Below are 16,088 nucleotides of genomic sequence, written 5' to 3'. Positions count from 1 at the left end.
CCCTTCAGGTACTTGGGTACTTTCTCTAGTTCCTCCATTGGGGACCCTGTGTTCCATCCAGTAGCTGGCTGTGAGCATCCATTTCGGTGTTTACCAGGCTCCAGTGGTCATTCTTATTCCAGTGACATTAACTGTCTCTAGATACTGTTTCAGGAATGCCAAGAGCCTTCACCCCAGCCTCCATTACCCTTAGGTGGATATGCCTATACACCTCTGCCCATACACATCCTTAGGAAGTGGTAGGGCTTCGGGGTCCATTTCCCCCAGCCTGGTGTTGGCAGGACCAATTTTGTGGCAGTTTTGTAGAGTGCCGTGAAACCATCAAGGTAATGTTGCTTGCACACTTCAACCGCAGCTTCCCATTTCACACACACACCCATCCTCCTGCTCTTCAATTCCTTCTTCCTCCTATCTGTGATGTGCCCTGAGCCTTGGAGGGGGTGAGATAGATACCCCATTTAAGGCTAAGAATTCAGGAGGGTTTGTCTTCCACACACTGATGAGTTATGAGTCTGTAGTTGCCACTGCCCACTGACCGGAAGCTTCTCTGACCACAGCTATGGCAGCACTAATGTATGGGCGTAAGCATAGTTATTTAGAAGACGATCTGATGGGTGCCATGTGTCCTTTTAACAAAGCAGCAGCCGTACCTTCATGACCAGGGCCTACGACCCCCATTGCTTCGGCTTTTGACCAGGCTTGTGTTACAAGGTATGGATTCTCATTGTGAAGCAGGCCACAAATCCAATCAGAAAGCAATTGGTTGTCCCTATGACTAACGTGCCACTGTAGCATCACTGAACACACCTTGACTTGCTAGTCAGTGTAGCACATGGGGTCCACAGCTGAGTAATAGTGTTGACGCAATTCCTCCTAGCAGATGCCGCCAGCATCATATCCGATGTCCAGCAAGGGAAGTTTCCATCTTGGCTCCAGTGTACAAGGCACGCGTGATCTGCAGCACTAACATCTTACCATCTAATTTTGATGAGCAACTGTTATGGCAACTGCCTGTATTGTTTGGGGGACCCTCAGGGTCTCTCCAGTGGACAACTTATAGGGAAGTAGCCTACTTCTGGCACTGAGACTTTCAGTTAATGACCCATGGCTTCTAGGAGCATATATTACCACATAAATGATCAAAAATTAAAATGAACAGTTTTGAATTTTCTTCCTGAAACTCCTTTAGCACTAGGCCCTATCATATCTCACAGCACTAACATCAGGGACCATGAACCCAAATCTTGCCTTTGGTCAGCAAAGCCCTCTATGGTAAAACCCAAGGCCTGGTGTAGCATATAGTGATCATACCATCAAAAGAGACAGTCCAGACATTTTCCTCCTAGCTGACCACAAATGATGCTGTTGCTCTTCCTTTCCTCCTTCCTTCCTTCCCTCTGTCCTTCCTTCCTTCCTTCCTTCCTTCCTTCCTTCCTTCCTTCCTTCCTTCCTTCCTTTCTTCCTTTCGATTTTTTTCTTTCAGTAAATTAGCGATGTCCTCTGATGTCTGATTAAGCAGGATAATTCACAACACTGACAAGCTGCCTTGATAAATTTCAGAAGCTAAATCACACTGTTGGCCCCTGGGAATGAATTCACTGGAGGAAATTGCACTCCTATTGAGAAGTCACTGGAGATTTCTGAAGTACTCCATACGCTGAAGAAAACTCCCGAAGAAACAAAATAGAAGAACAAAGGCCAAAACTAGCCGTCCTTTTGTTTGTACCATAAAAGGTTCATTAAGAAATAATTCCCATGAAAAAAATTAGTCCATGCAAAGAGTATAATTTGTGTGATTTTAAGTAGATTCCAAGAGGTACATGCACTATCCTCTACCTTTGAGCATGTTATCACCTCAGAAGGAAGTGCCACACCCATTAGCTCTCACCTTCCCTTACTTCAGCTCAACCCTAGAAAACACTTCATCTACTGCCTGGGAGTCCTGGATTGGACTATTGTACCTCTAAAGAGAGCTACAGGAGGATGGTAAATTCCCCGGTAGCCTGAGGTACTCCGTGAGTTTGAGGCTAGCCTGGTCTGTGTACTTTGTCTCAAAACACCAAAAGAAGACAAACAGGAGGAAAGGGGAGGAGGAAGAGGGTAAGGAGAGGAAATGAGCAAAGAAAGCACACACCATTGTCTCTTTATGACTGACTTTCTCACCTGTACAAAATCAGTCCTGCACTGGCTTCTCTTGCCCGGTAGCGTTCTGTTTACATTTGTTCTGGGTTTAATCCCACACTGTCTTTCTATTCATATACTGAAGACAGTTGGGTTATTTCAACTTTTCTGTTTTGTAAGCTATCATAGACAGATTTATTTCTGTAGACATAGCTCTCATTTCTCTGCTGTGTAGTCCAAGGAGCAGAAAGGCCATTCAAATGGTTCAACTTTTGTGGAACACCAAACTGTTGTTTGGGGTTTTTTTTTTTTGGTTTTTTTTGTTTTTGTTTTTTTCCCCCAAATGGCTGCAGTGTTTTAGAGCCCAGGCATTGCACCAGGCTCCGCACTGGGTGCTGCTTTCTCGACATCTTTACCAGCAATTCCCTTCCTGTTGTTGGTAACTGGTTTTACTTTTGTTACTGCTTTAACTATTATAAAGCCCAACCAACTCCATGTTTAAAAAAACTCCATTTTGTGCAAGACCAGAGGCTAAACTCCAGTTCCAGGAAGAAAATCAGAGTTGTCCTGAGCAAGCATCCTGTAACAACCCACCCCCTTAATGACAGTCAGTCAGGCTACAATAGCTGGGTCAAGGTACATAAAGGTAACTTAAGACACCCTGCAAAGAATAGATAACTTAGCCATCATGCCTATCAGTGGGTTTTGTCCTTGTGTTCGGTTCCTGCCAGAAATGCAGTTTTAAAAATATTAACTTGGTAACCCATATGGAAATTCTCCAAGCTTGCTGTAACACAATAAAAACCCTATAGCCCTAGTCTTGGGGCTCTAGCTCTGACTACTGCGACAGTGATGGTGAGAGTCCTTGCTCGCCAGCTCATAATAAAGGCCCGTATGTGTTTACATCGGAATTGAATCCCCAGTAAATATTTTGGGACCCCTGCAACTTGGGCATAACACTATCTTAATGAACATGAAACAGCATCTCGCTGTGACTTTTATTTGCATTTCTCTAATGAATAATAGTGTCATTGGACATATTTTCATGTGCTCATTGGTCATTTATAAGTATGTTGTGAATCAATGTCTAGACAAATCTTTGTAAACAGAACACAGTTCTCTTCTTTATTTGTTTTGTGTTGTTGTCAGTGATGATGCTGGTGATTGGATTGGGGTGATTGTAGTGGTGGTGGTGATGATGCTGCTGGTAGTGGTGGTGGTGCTGATGCTGCTGGAAGTGGTGGTGGTGCTGATGCTGCTGNGTGGTGGTGCTGATGCTGCTGGAAGTGGTGGTGGTGCTGATGCTGCTGGTAGTAGTGGTGGTGCTGATGCTGCTGGAAGTGGTGGTGGGGCTGATGCTGCTGGTAGTGGTGGTGGTGCTGATGCTGCTGGTAGTGGTGGTGGTGCTGATGCTGCTGGTAGTAGTGGTGGTGCTGATGCTGCTGGAAGTGGTGGTGGTGCTGGTAGTAGCGGATCAAATTCCAGGACATCTTGCATGCTAAGTAAGTGCTTTAACATCACACTGTCTCTCCAGGCTCTTTGGAGTCTTAATTACATTCTGTTAGTGTATATACCTACATGTGTAGTACCATGATGTCTTCCTTGCTTATTGTGTTTATTGTAGCTTCTATAGTAAAATCTGGAATTAAGAAGTATGAGAGTTTTGGTAGCTAGAGAGAGATTAGCTTACTTGTAAGACATTAAGGGTGAGTCCCTCCTCATGGTCAGCTTTGAACACCACCTCCCATTTTCCTGGTAATATTACAAAAGGAAGTTTCACAGCTGCCCACCCCCTTAGTATTTAAAGTACCACAAGGAAAGGGGGAGGTACTAAGGTATTAGTTACTTCCTTTTGATCAGCCCAGCTTAATCTGAGCTCTGCCTCAGGCCCTGGGTGGAAACTTGATGCCCTAAACTGCCTCCCAAATACTTCCAGCTACTGTCTCTTCTTTTATGAGTTAATCCAACCAGGCCTGTTGATCCTCTGGCCAGAACTACCCTCAGAAAAGCTGACTCAGTTGAAGGCTTGCTACAGATATGGGAGGAATAATTATTCCATCAATGTGATAATATACTTGTCCCTCCCAGAAGCCCCTCAGGGTAGTTGCTTACAAAACTCCCCAGCTAAGCCTGCCTGCTTTCCTAACTTCTACTTCAAAGTTTTTAAATTTTGCCTCTTTCCTTTCCTTCCTTCTCTTTGGAGACCAACCAAAAACCTAACTACCCTGACTCTCAGCCTCTGGGCTTTCTTGCTGTTTCTGTAGACAATAGCTCTCCTAGTGCAGAGCTCTCCCAGTGCAGTTGCATACTGCCCTCCCTTGTTGGACAAGAATGTTTTCTGTTTTCTTGGACCCTTGTTCAAAACAGCCTGGTTGACTCTCTCTTCTCCATCACCCTCCTTCAATAGCTGCCAAAAGTTACAAGCTTGCCTATTTTGTTTTTCTCTCAGACCCTAATAAAATGGTCTTCAAGGGCCAATGAGATGGCTCAATAAGCAAAGGTGACTTCTGGGCAAGCCTAGCCACTTGAGTTCTTCCCCAAAACCCGTGTAAAGATGGAAGGAGAGGAAAGAGAAAAAACAACTGTACAAAAAAATGTCCTCTGACTTCAATCTATTGCTTCCCCACCACACCTTAATCAATTTAATTTTTTAAAAAAGTGGTCCTAAGTTTTCCTTCTGAGTCCATTTTTACATTGTTTTAAAATGTGCGGATCAATTTCCAGGAGTCTTGCCACCAATGATATTAAATACCACAGATCATAACTATAAGCTGTCTTTCTGGGTATTAAGTCTTCCTTCCGTTCCTCACCAGGGTTTCCCAGCCATCTTTTGCCAGACTGGAGCTGTCTCTTCTCTCTGTAGTTTACTGTTTTCATTATAGAGAGGTATTGGATTTGGGGACGTTTTCTCTTGTATCTGAGATACCTAATCATGCGGGGTTTGTTCTCTGTTTCCTATGAGTCTGGTGCATTATACAAATTGACTTCCAGATGCTATGCCAAATTGGTATCCCTGGGACCAATTCCTCTTTATCACAGTATATAAGCCTTTTGATATATTTCTACCAGTGTGACTGTAGCTACTGTGACCAAATATTCTGGAGTGTGAGAACTTGAGGTGACCAGTGAGACAGCATTAATAATGTGTGCCTGCATGTCTGTTTTTTCACAAATGTACTCTTATTTACTCTTCCCGTGGAGACTAAGAATCTAAACTCATCTAAGTGTCATAGCTTATAAGCCCTCTTGTAGAAATATCAAATAATGTGCCCAGGCTTGTACATGCCCAGGCTGAGCTGAAGTAGCGAGGCAACCCACCCCTCAACCTGACTGTCTTACAGGACTCCTTCTGTCACTTCCTGTTCACTCACTGGTCCTCTTAACCCCAAACTGCATCCTATCTTTCCATGCTGACTCTCCATCTGTGTGCAGAACCTGCTTTATTTGAACACTAAAGATGAATATAGTAGTTTTTTGGGCAGAGGTGTAAGTTTGCTCAATTTAGATTCAGGCTGACACTTGGTATGCCACGATCCATAAAGCTGGCTACAAATGGGATGACTGAAAACAGGTCAGCAATGCAAATGGGATTTAAGGAGAAAATGTACAATGTCTTTTCCTACAGTATGGCATCATTAACGCACTACTTCTAACATTTGTTAATTCCTCGTTCCAGGTGTTTGGGAAGACCCCATTGCCTGCCTCTCCGGCTCTGCTTCTATCCCTTAAGAAATGGCTGCATCAAGTGGGGAGTAGAGGGGAAAGAGAGTTTATGGTCTGAAAAAGCCTATCCGCAAATAAAATTAACAGTGTTGCATTTGCAAAACATTTTTCCCTTTTTGAAAATATTCTTAATGTAAGTGTATTGAGTGTATTGTTTCATAATTCAAGGAAAAATATTAAGTATGTGGATAAATAAAGAGGAAGAAATATTAAATGTTATTTAGAAGTCTATTTGGCTTCTAACAGCAATTGGAAAAAAACATCGAATTCTAATACTTTGTTTTCTTTCTAATTCTTTTTTTTTCTATATTGTAGCAACTATTTTCAAGCGTCACTCAAATTTCTCATGTATAATAATTCTATTTTTTTTTTCAGATAGAAGTATTTTTAAAATCTCAGCAAACAAGAAAAGAGAGTTTTGAAAAGATTTTTTAAAAAGAAAGAAAAGAAAAACTATGTTCTAAAAATGCCACTCCAATTAAATCTGTATTAAAATAAATTAAACCCTTCAATTGTTTCTAATAAACGCCTTGGTTCTTCCAGTCACTAGTTGGTTTTGTCTGAATATTTAGGCATTCAAAATCCACACAGCAAAGCATCTCAGGGCTCCACATCTGAAAACTAGCGACTAATCTTTCATGAATCAGGCCACTAGTTCTACACATATGCATAGAATTTCAGAGGAATGCTTCCACCAGTGAGAAAAGTTAGAAGGAAAGAGCCTGCTTCAACTCTCCCTGCCCTAAATTCCTGTGCTTCCTGCTCTGCTTTGTCACCAGGTAAGCCAGCGACAAGCAGCAGCCCCATGCTCGCTTCTCCCACACTGGCCGTCTGCAGCTCGGCATGGCTTTGCATTGCTTAAGGATAAACAGGTTGGAGCTGCATATGGTTAACATTTCCTGTTGGAGCTGGTGCAGGAAGAGGTTGCTGAGCATCTGCAGGTCTCACATGGTGTCACGGGCAGTAAAGGAATGACTGCAGTCGTTGTTGGCAGCATGGGGCCTACATTCCTTTCTTTGCCTAAGAAATCATGGATAATTAAATTAACATGGATTGAATGCAAAGCATGAAAACAGAGACATTACAACAGAAACCCCCCTCTCCACATGGGATCACCATATTTACCTGTATTGATCAAGGCAATAAAAACCAGAGGAGAACAGGTAATAAAAAGGAAACAATAATAAAAACTTGTATTTGCATAATTTCTTCCTGCCCCGGGATTCCAAGGCATATATTTAAAATTATATAGGAAGCTCTGGCAGGAGACATGTCACATATACCTAGTGGTGTTCATTAACATGACAGAGTGCCCGAAGGAGCAAAAGACACCTGGGCAAGATGGGATTTAAAACAAAACAAAACAAACAAAAACCAACAACAAGAACAAAAAATATGAAGTCCCTTTAGAATGAATGCCAAGCTCACTCTGTTAAAATCAGAATGATCAATTTCAAATCTACTCCCACTATAATTTGAAAGTGGTGAGATACATTAAAAAGGCATTGATTAGCCACATTGCATTAATCTGAAAGGATGAAATTCATGCTGACTTGGGAAACTGTCAAATAAACACTGGATCCCCTTTTGTCCTCTCTCCTTGCCAGTTCCCAGAACAGAGCTGAAGGGCAAGGCCATTGTCTTATGGGTCCAACATCATTTTGTTTCCCGGGCAACTCTTTGATAACCAGGCAGAAATTCATACTGTGGATATGAAATAAGGCCTTCTTTGGTTGTGACTTTGGAAGAAGTAAATAAAGCACAGATGTTAGTTCCAGCTGTTTTCAGCAATGATCTGCAAGCTAAGGTGGTCCTGAGTAGGTTACACTCTTATTCAAAGACAATAGAGTGTGTTCTACGACCACTCACACCAAAGCAAACTCAAGGCATAAATTTTGCTTGAAGCAACAAGATTTGTAAAGATCACACCATCAGAGAATAGCCGTTTTAACCAAACATGAGATCTGTGACATACCTATTACCTTTCAATTCAACAAAACCTTGTGTACGATGTAAGGCAGATGGTTGCTATTACAGTAATGGCATGGGTTTAACAGTCCTCACTTATCTGGAGAGAATATGTTCCTGCAGAGGAGGCCAGAAACTACAGTTTGTAATCCTATGTCCACTATGTTTTCCTAGCAGTACATGATCAAGAGTCACTCTTCCACTGAAAAGCAGAGCTCTAAGAATTCTCTTTAGCCCATACAGTTCACTAGCATTCCCACTCCTAAAGGCAGGGCTCAAAATCAAGGACTACTATCTCGTGGTGGTCACTTTAATAGCCAACATGGCTACCAAGTGATTGACAGATAAGCAGCATATGCAGTGTGGACAGATGCATCCTGGGCAAAAAGGGATGAGTCACGTTCCCCTTGAGGCATAGTTTGATGGTCTGAGATGTGATCTCTCTTTTCAGAATAACATGCCATTCAGAGCATATGTCACTTTTGGAACTTTCTGCTCAATACATTTTTGACTAGTTCCTTTTTACTGCAGTTACCTGATCACTATGAAAAATGAAACTAGGGTTGGGGGCAGACTAATCTGGTTCTAATAAGCTACATCCTGTGTGTCTTCTGTAGTGCTTGGAAATCAATTACCTGTCTTAAATCTGAGCAACTTAATAAGCAGGTCCTACTTTCATTCATGCATTCATTTACAAATAGCAAAGACAAATTTTGGACTGGATATTGGTTGAAAGCATGGTCACTAAGAAAGTGACAGTGGCCCTGAAGTGAGGTCATGATGGGAACACCTTTAGCTGTTTTTTCTCTTGGAGCCTTACCTCCAGGTAGAAAAAATCTCTGAACCAAGAGAGAACCAAGGGGAAAAAAAAAAAAAAAAAAAACCTGTTTTCATTTTTTTAGTTTCATTGAAAACAAGGAGAGGGATCACCTTGACAGTAGAAGAGAGAAAGCACAATTTCAGCCCCATGCTGGAGACTGGTGTCACTACTTGGATCACGTCTGTAACAAGCAGTATCCTTTTTCTCCGTAGTGGAGGTCATGCTTCGACTATCTTAATAACAGGGTGCTTCTGTCCTAGTTAATCTTCCTCTGTGAGATGTGCTATAATAAATACTATCATCTACATGTGAACTTCTGAGATCCTTTTGTTCTCTCTGCCCACCCTGAGCCTCAGTTTCTCTTTAAAAGTCCTCCCATTTCTAAGTTGAATGGTCCTGCAATGAAGTTGATGGGTTTTGAAAGCATGCTTGTTCTTCTGTGTTCCGGAATGCATGACATGTTGGCAGAGATTTCTGAAACATTGTTGGATGTGCATTTTTGGATATCCATGATTCTAAATTTCCTTCTGACCACTGACTTGGGCTTGATTGCCATCTGAAAGTAAAGACAAATTAGGTTCATTTCTACTTATAATTAAGCCTTCCTTTCTCAAGGGTTGTGACTACAGTGTGACCACCTGTTATGTTCTGCTCCGGTAATCCAGCCTGTTTTTCTCCATTTGGGAAGCCCCTGCCCTGAACTATAAAAGCTTGTCTTCCTCACACATAATACTGACCTCTCAAGCTCTACCATAGAGAGAGGCAGCCCAGTCCAGATTCATAAATCTTATGAAAGCTTGCTTTAATTAATTTCTTGATTTAATAATTAATTGGTTCATGATGATTTGGGTTGGTAGCCTTTCTTTTAGAATTAACTTAGACCCAACTGTCACATCAGACTTACCTTTAAAGATAAGAAAAGTATATGCTATTTAATTTATTTTATACTTTAAATAATTGCTATTTAATTTATATTATATACTATTACATAATTTCTATCTTCATCACTACTAACATTAGAGATTAATCAATAAAATATCTCAATAAATTTTGAAGTAATACAACTTCTTCAAATACCTTTTTTTTTTCTTTTGCATTTCAGTGAAAACAAAATACCACATCTCAGGAATGAAAGATAAAGTCATGGCCAAGAAGTGTTCTTTCTGTTAAAGGGAGACAGACTCTGCAAAGATATAATCCAGTTGCATTTTTCTCTGCCTGTAACAATGCTTCCTCCTCTCTTGCATGGTAGTACCTTTAGAAGAATGATCAAGTTGCGTTTAAACAGATATTAACAAAATCTGGAACATGGAGATGATCCTGAGAGGAGCAGCATCCGTGTATGGAGCCTGAGGAGGCAAGCAGGTAGGTAGTTGAAGCTCTCAGGGCTTGTAAGCAGGAGCCTTTATGTGCAGAGATGAAAAAATTGCATGAATAAATTGACAATAAAACACATATGCACACAAAGACAGACCAGTCTTTGAATTCTACTTTCTCTGATGTAAAAATAAATTCTGATTCAACCAATGAATTTTTAACCTCCATTAAAATATCACCACTGTTAGTAGAAGTGGAAATTTATATAATTATCCTGGATGAAATTTTGCCTGGTGCATCTTGACATTCTATACAAGTTATAGCCTAGTTGATTCCCTCCCCCAAATCTTCTCTGAAGAAGTAGTTGCAGGCTTGCCAAAGACTTTTGCACCACTGTTATTGATTGTATGCTTGTTTAAAATACCCCCAAACAGGAATATAACCTCAAGGTCGATAGTCAAGGTCCTGATGAATAAAGTATACACACACACACACACACACGGAAATAATGAAGCCATTGCAAATTATGTTGAAAATATCAATAAAAATAAAAATATATTTGTCAGTAGCTAAAAATTTCCTCTCCCCAAAGTCTGGCATTTAGACAAAAGCCAGTATTCCCTCAGGGACTCCTCAACTGTCCCTTGGAATTATCATGTCTTCACTTTATATATCTGGTGCATAAATCCCTGATTTATACAATATTCACCTTGGATTGTAGGCAAAAGTCACAAAACAGTTACAAATTGCAATTTACTACTGAGATATTTGTGAATGAGTATATGCATGGGAAAAAACTGCACACCACACCATGGTCATGGTCATTTCTAATTTAAGGCAATATTTCTCTTCATCTTAGTATATAAATCATTTACAGTGGACATCAGTCATTATCATAAAAGATTATTATTTCTAAATAGTAAAGTTAGTGGCAAGTAATTAGATAATCAACAGTCAAGTAGTGCATTTTGATTTTGATGCAATACAAGAAAGTTGGCTGGGGAAGGATTCGAATCCTAGTGTGAGAACAAGAGAAGCAGTTATAGAACCGAAACAACTGTGTGGAGGAATGTAAACTGAAATTTGAAACTGACACAGGGGGAAAAAAACAAAACAGCAGCAAATAGATGATTCTGTGACCAGTAGATCACAGGAATGGGAAGGAGGCGGTGATCACTAATAAGCTTCCCTTATAAGAAGGAGTCACATGTTTTTATTTAGTGCAAAAGTGGTGATGGCCAAACTGCTCTAAAACACAGCCAGTGGGGCTCCAGGATCAGTTAACTGATCCCCAGCATGCCTGGGATTTTCAGGCTGGTGTTAAGTTTAACTGTCTTGAAAGGTGTTGTGGAGTTCAAATGCAAAATAAGTCCCTCCCTTGGAGGGAATTCTGTGAATTAGTTGAAGACTCAGGCATTTCCGGCTCACAGGTTCCCTCATTTGCTAGAGGGTATCGTTATCTTTATAGTTCTATATAGAAAATAGGCAAGTGTCCCAGGTCAGGCCTCCTCCCTTGAAAACTTGGTCATGTGCTATGTGGTGAGGAATGAGGAGAGACCCAAAAAAACCTCTACAAATGGACAGAAATGCCAAACCCATAAAAACAAACAAACAAACAAACAAAAAAACACAGCCAGACATCACTTTTAGAGATCTGATTCCTTAACCCCAACCATGAAGAAATTCTCTCAGAGGAAGGTAAGTATTTCTAAGGACTATTCATGAAGTCTCTTAATATTTCTGTATGCTCCAAGAAAACCATTTCAATGACATTTCTGCAAGGCTAGTGTGCTTGTGTACTAGTCCACAGATGCACAGAACACTACAGGGCAAGCTTCATACCAGACAGGATGTCCCGTGGTTCATGAGAGCAGCTTACTGAGAGCACATTTCTCTACGAGCAAAGGGGAGGCAGCAATACCTACTGGAAGCTGTTTAGGAGTGAGAAGTCAACAGTGCACATAAAATGTCTGGTTCATAATAAATAACAGCTACCAGAAAGACAGGATTATTATTTTTTTCTTTTCTAGGGCAAAATTAGAGAAGGCTTATCATGATGATAACATTTCAGTTGACAACATATTATCTGAAATGTCACTAACATTCAGGAGCAAACGTTAAGTGCTTATCTTTGTAACAGTGTTTCAATTTGATTCCAAATCTTTAGTCTCATCAATTGCTTTGACTTTTTAGACTGCAAATTATAAGAACATTTGAATCATATTAGACCAATTATGTTTAGTGTTGGGAAGCACGTTTGTATGAATGTCAAAAGGCTTGTGAGAATGTTTCACTGCAAACAATAATTTAGAAGATTTGTGGATCTGGGCTCTAAACCAGAAAAGAATAAAACAATAAAAGATTCTCTTAAGCTATCACATCTAAAGAATTTCTCCCCACACTTGCCCACGCAGCCTTACTTCAAGAGTAGGCTCTGTTGCTTGATAAGATAACTAAGAGGAAAACTTCCTTATATAGCAATTGTCTAAGGAAATAGAAATATATTATGCATGCTTATTTTTGCTTGTCCTTCTCAGAGAAAACTAAGCCATTGACCGCATCCCACCACCGGTGCGATGCTGCAGCAAAAATCACAATGGCATCTTCAGTTAATCTGCAGTAAATTAATTTTAGTATAATGAAATTTGAATTAAGTCTGTTACAGCTTAAAAGCAGGGCTAAAAAAGCTAAGAAGGTGGCTTAGCTGGCAAGTTCCTGCTACACAAGCATGAGAAAGGTTCTGCTCCTCAGCACCCATGAGAAAGCTACTCATAGTTAGAGTTGTGGACCCCAGAGGGAGAATTGGAGACAGGCCTGTCCCTGCATTTCCTTGGCCAGCTTAGTCTAGCCACATTGGTGGACTACGGGTTTACTGAGAGAGACTATGCCTCAAAGTATAAGATGAAGAATTATGAAAAGAGACACCTGGTGTGGACCTTGGGCCTCCATAAATATGTAAATACAAACAGAGCTTCAATTGTGCATACAAACACACATGCACAATAAAAATAAATTAAAAAATACTTAAAGAATATAAGGACTTCATCCCATATTTTCAGAGATGATGTCCTCTTTGGGTGAGAATTCAGTCTGTTCACATCAGAAAATGCTTCTGTGAGTTACCAAGAAGGCGTCAGTCGTCAGCTTTTAAACCCACGTTATAAACTATGCCATAGTTAAGATCCTGTCCTAGTGATTCCAGATGTTAGGAGTGCAGGGGTGATGTAAGAAGATAAATGTTCCAATTCAAGTCCTCTCCTCACCCCTCAGCATGAACTTCCCCACCCATAAAATGAGGATAACACCTCTCTCATAGGCCTATTAGAAGGACAGATTAAAAGAAATTGCAATAGTGTAATCAATTTGTGAGCTGTAAAAATGGAAGGAAATGGCCCTGCCGTTGCTTACAGAATCCCCGGCTCCCATTGCCGATGGGTTGGATTGCTGGCTTTCTCAGCCATGGCTCGCAGACGTACGATACCAAGGATGTTTAACCAGAGGAATTTTCTGCTATGCAGTAAGAAAATATAAGTAATTATCTCAAGCAAGGCTATCTAATTATATCAGGGGCTCTGATAACAGCATAAACCACGAGTGTGGAACCCAAGTGCTTTATTATCAGAACCATAAAACACAAATATAGTCCGTTATCACATTATTGCAAATTCTTTGTTTTATAATACAAAATTGGGAGTGCTTTCTGAATTGTCATTTTATACTCAATATAGTACTGATAATTTCTCATATTGATATTAAAATTATTTCATAATACCATGCTATTTCACTCCGGGACCCTTTTTTTTTCATCATATACTGTAGTTTACACATACAAAAATATATTAGCATTGAGATTTCTGCCACCGTCATTAATTTTTACACGTTATGTACCAATTAGGCATGTCACGTATCTATAAAACACACACAGGGCCGTGTGAATGTAGTTCATACCTGTACCTAATGAGTCCCTCACAAACTGTCTCTGGTGGTTGAAGCACACATATGTTTAACTTTTTGAAACACAGTGCCAGAAGGATGCTTAAAAAAAAAAAAAAAAAAAAAAAAAAGCTCTGCAGACAACGTCCCATCAATTGCTGCTTTTTTCTACTGTATACTTTATGAATTGCCTCATCATAATTAACTCCAGCCACTGGAATTAATTACTCCGGATGATTGGGAAGCCAGTCTTCTTCGTCCCCTGAAATTCTCTGAGATCGCCTCACCAAGCAAGTGATGGGGTCCAGGCACAACTGTACCTCTGAAAAAGGGACCATCTTCTAGGGTTTGGGTTTATTCTGATGGATCTTTTGAAGGGGTGGAAAGAACACAGAAGCTTGGATCGAGGAAGATTTTGTTCAAATTTGATTATCAGGAAGTAATTTATGTTGCAGTCTGTCCTACGCAGAAAAGTGTGAGGCATGCTAGGGTCTCACAGAGTGATGGCTTCACCACAGGGAGAAGCCAGGCTCTCTGTCCCACAGAATAATGCTCTTCAAAGGTAGGCGTTGTAGGCTCATGATCTCAAACACCAGCAAACATTCTGTTCTGCGGTAGAGGTAGAAACGGAAATGAATCTCATGAGACGTTTTTTTAAGGGGCTTTGGAGATGCTGAACTCAATAAGGTGTTTGCTATGCAAGCATGAGGACCTGAGCCTGGATCACTAACACATGTGGAAAAGAGCTAGGCACAACAGCCTAAGCCTGCAATCCCAGCGGCAAGTGCTTGTGATCCCAGAATGGGAAGCAGAGTCAGGAACAGCTTCCATTTGTGGCCAGTCAGCTAGCTGAATTGGCAAGCTTCAAAAAAATTAAGGTGGAGAGAAACTGAGGCCACTGCTCATGGTTGACCTCTGACCTACATACATACCACACATTAAAAAACTGAAAAAAGACCTTGATAGGCTTTCTTGTACAGGAAGTACGGAGGACACTAAGAGACTGCTAATTATGAGGGTTCAATGGCCATGACTCCAAAGACCCCAGTGTGCTCCTTTAAGGAAATGTTGGCTTAGAGTGAATCTATCCTAACTTTTTACCAACTGTTTACACTGCCAGCCTTCCCTTCCCTTCCCAGCCTTCCTTTCCTAAACCTAGCACAGTTAGAGAGAAAATGCTTACATTCATTGGAAACCTATTCTGTACAATAAAGCTACAGCAAAAAGTGGGAGCCATTTTATTCCAGTATAGTTGCTTGAATATCATAAGAAAGCTCACTCTTTAAATGATGTGTCTGCCTTTGCATAAATGAACAAATATAAGTAAAAATGATAAAAAACAAAATAGGCTTAGTATCTCCCTATGTCTTCTCAGAGAAGGACAAGATGAAACTTAGGAGGAATCACTATAGAATATAGTCATTATATGAAAATGGAGTAAGAACGTTCATGGAAAACCTTCATCCACGATATAAACAGGAAACCCAGGAAGTTGCAGGAGGAGGAAGGAGGATTGGGGAGGCAAAGTTTCAAAGGTGTTGCAGCTTTGACAAAGACTCAGCCAGCATAGGCAGGAGCTACAGAGCCACTCTGTCCAGCCCTGGCTCCATTGTTCTGCTTAGTCACAGGTTGGAGGCTGGACCGCAGTTGTTTGACATCTGCTTCCAAGCCCATGAAGATTCTGAAATCGCCAATACCATCATCTGCTGTCTCTGTGTGGTCCCCACAGGCCAGAGAGCAGTCTCTGTAGCTCTGCCACCACTTTCTAGACAGTCATTCCTGTTTTAGTTAGGGCTTCTAGTTGTGTGATAAAGCACTATGACCAAGAAGGAGGAGAGAGTTCTTTGCGCTTCTGCTTCTACATCACATTCCATCACTGAAGGAAGCCAGGGCAGGAACTCAAGGCAGGAACCTGGAGGCAGGAACTGAGGAGGAGGCCAAGGAGGGATGCTGCTCTCTGGCTTGTTACTCATAGTTTACTCAGCTTACATTCTTATACACCCTAGTCAGTACCATCTACCCAAGGATAGCATCACTCACTGGTGGCCTGGGCCCTTCCATTTAAAATGTTAATCAAGAAAATGCCTCCAATACCCAAGGAGCTGAAGGGGTCTGCAACCCTATAGGTGGAATAACAATATGAACTAACCAGTACCCCCAGAGCTTGTGTCTCTAGCTGCATATGTAGCAGAAGATGGCCTAGTCA

Source organism: Mus pahari, chromosome 15 (genome assembly GCF_900095145.1).
Source record: "Mus pahari chromosome 15, PAHARI_EIJ_v1.1, whole genome shotgun sequence".
Classification (NCBI taxonomy): Eukaryota; Metazoa; Chordata; class Mammalia; order Rodentia; family Muridae; genus Mus; species Mus pahari.
Note: the sequence above shows the minus strand (reverse complement) of the source record.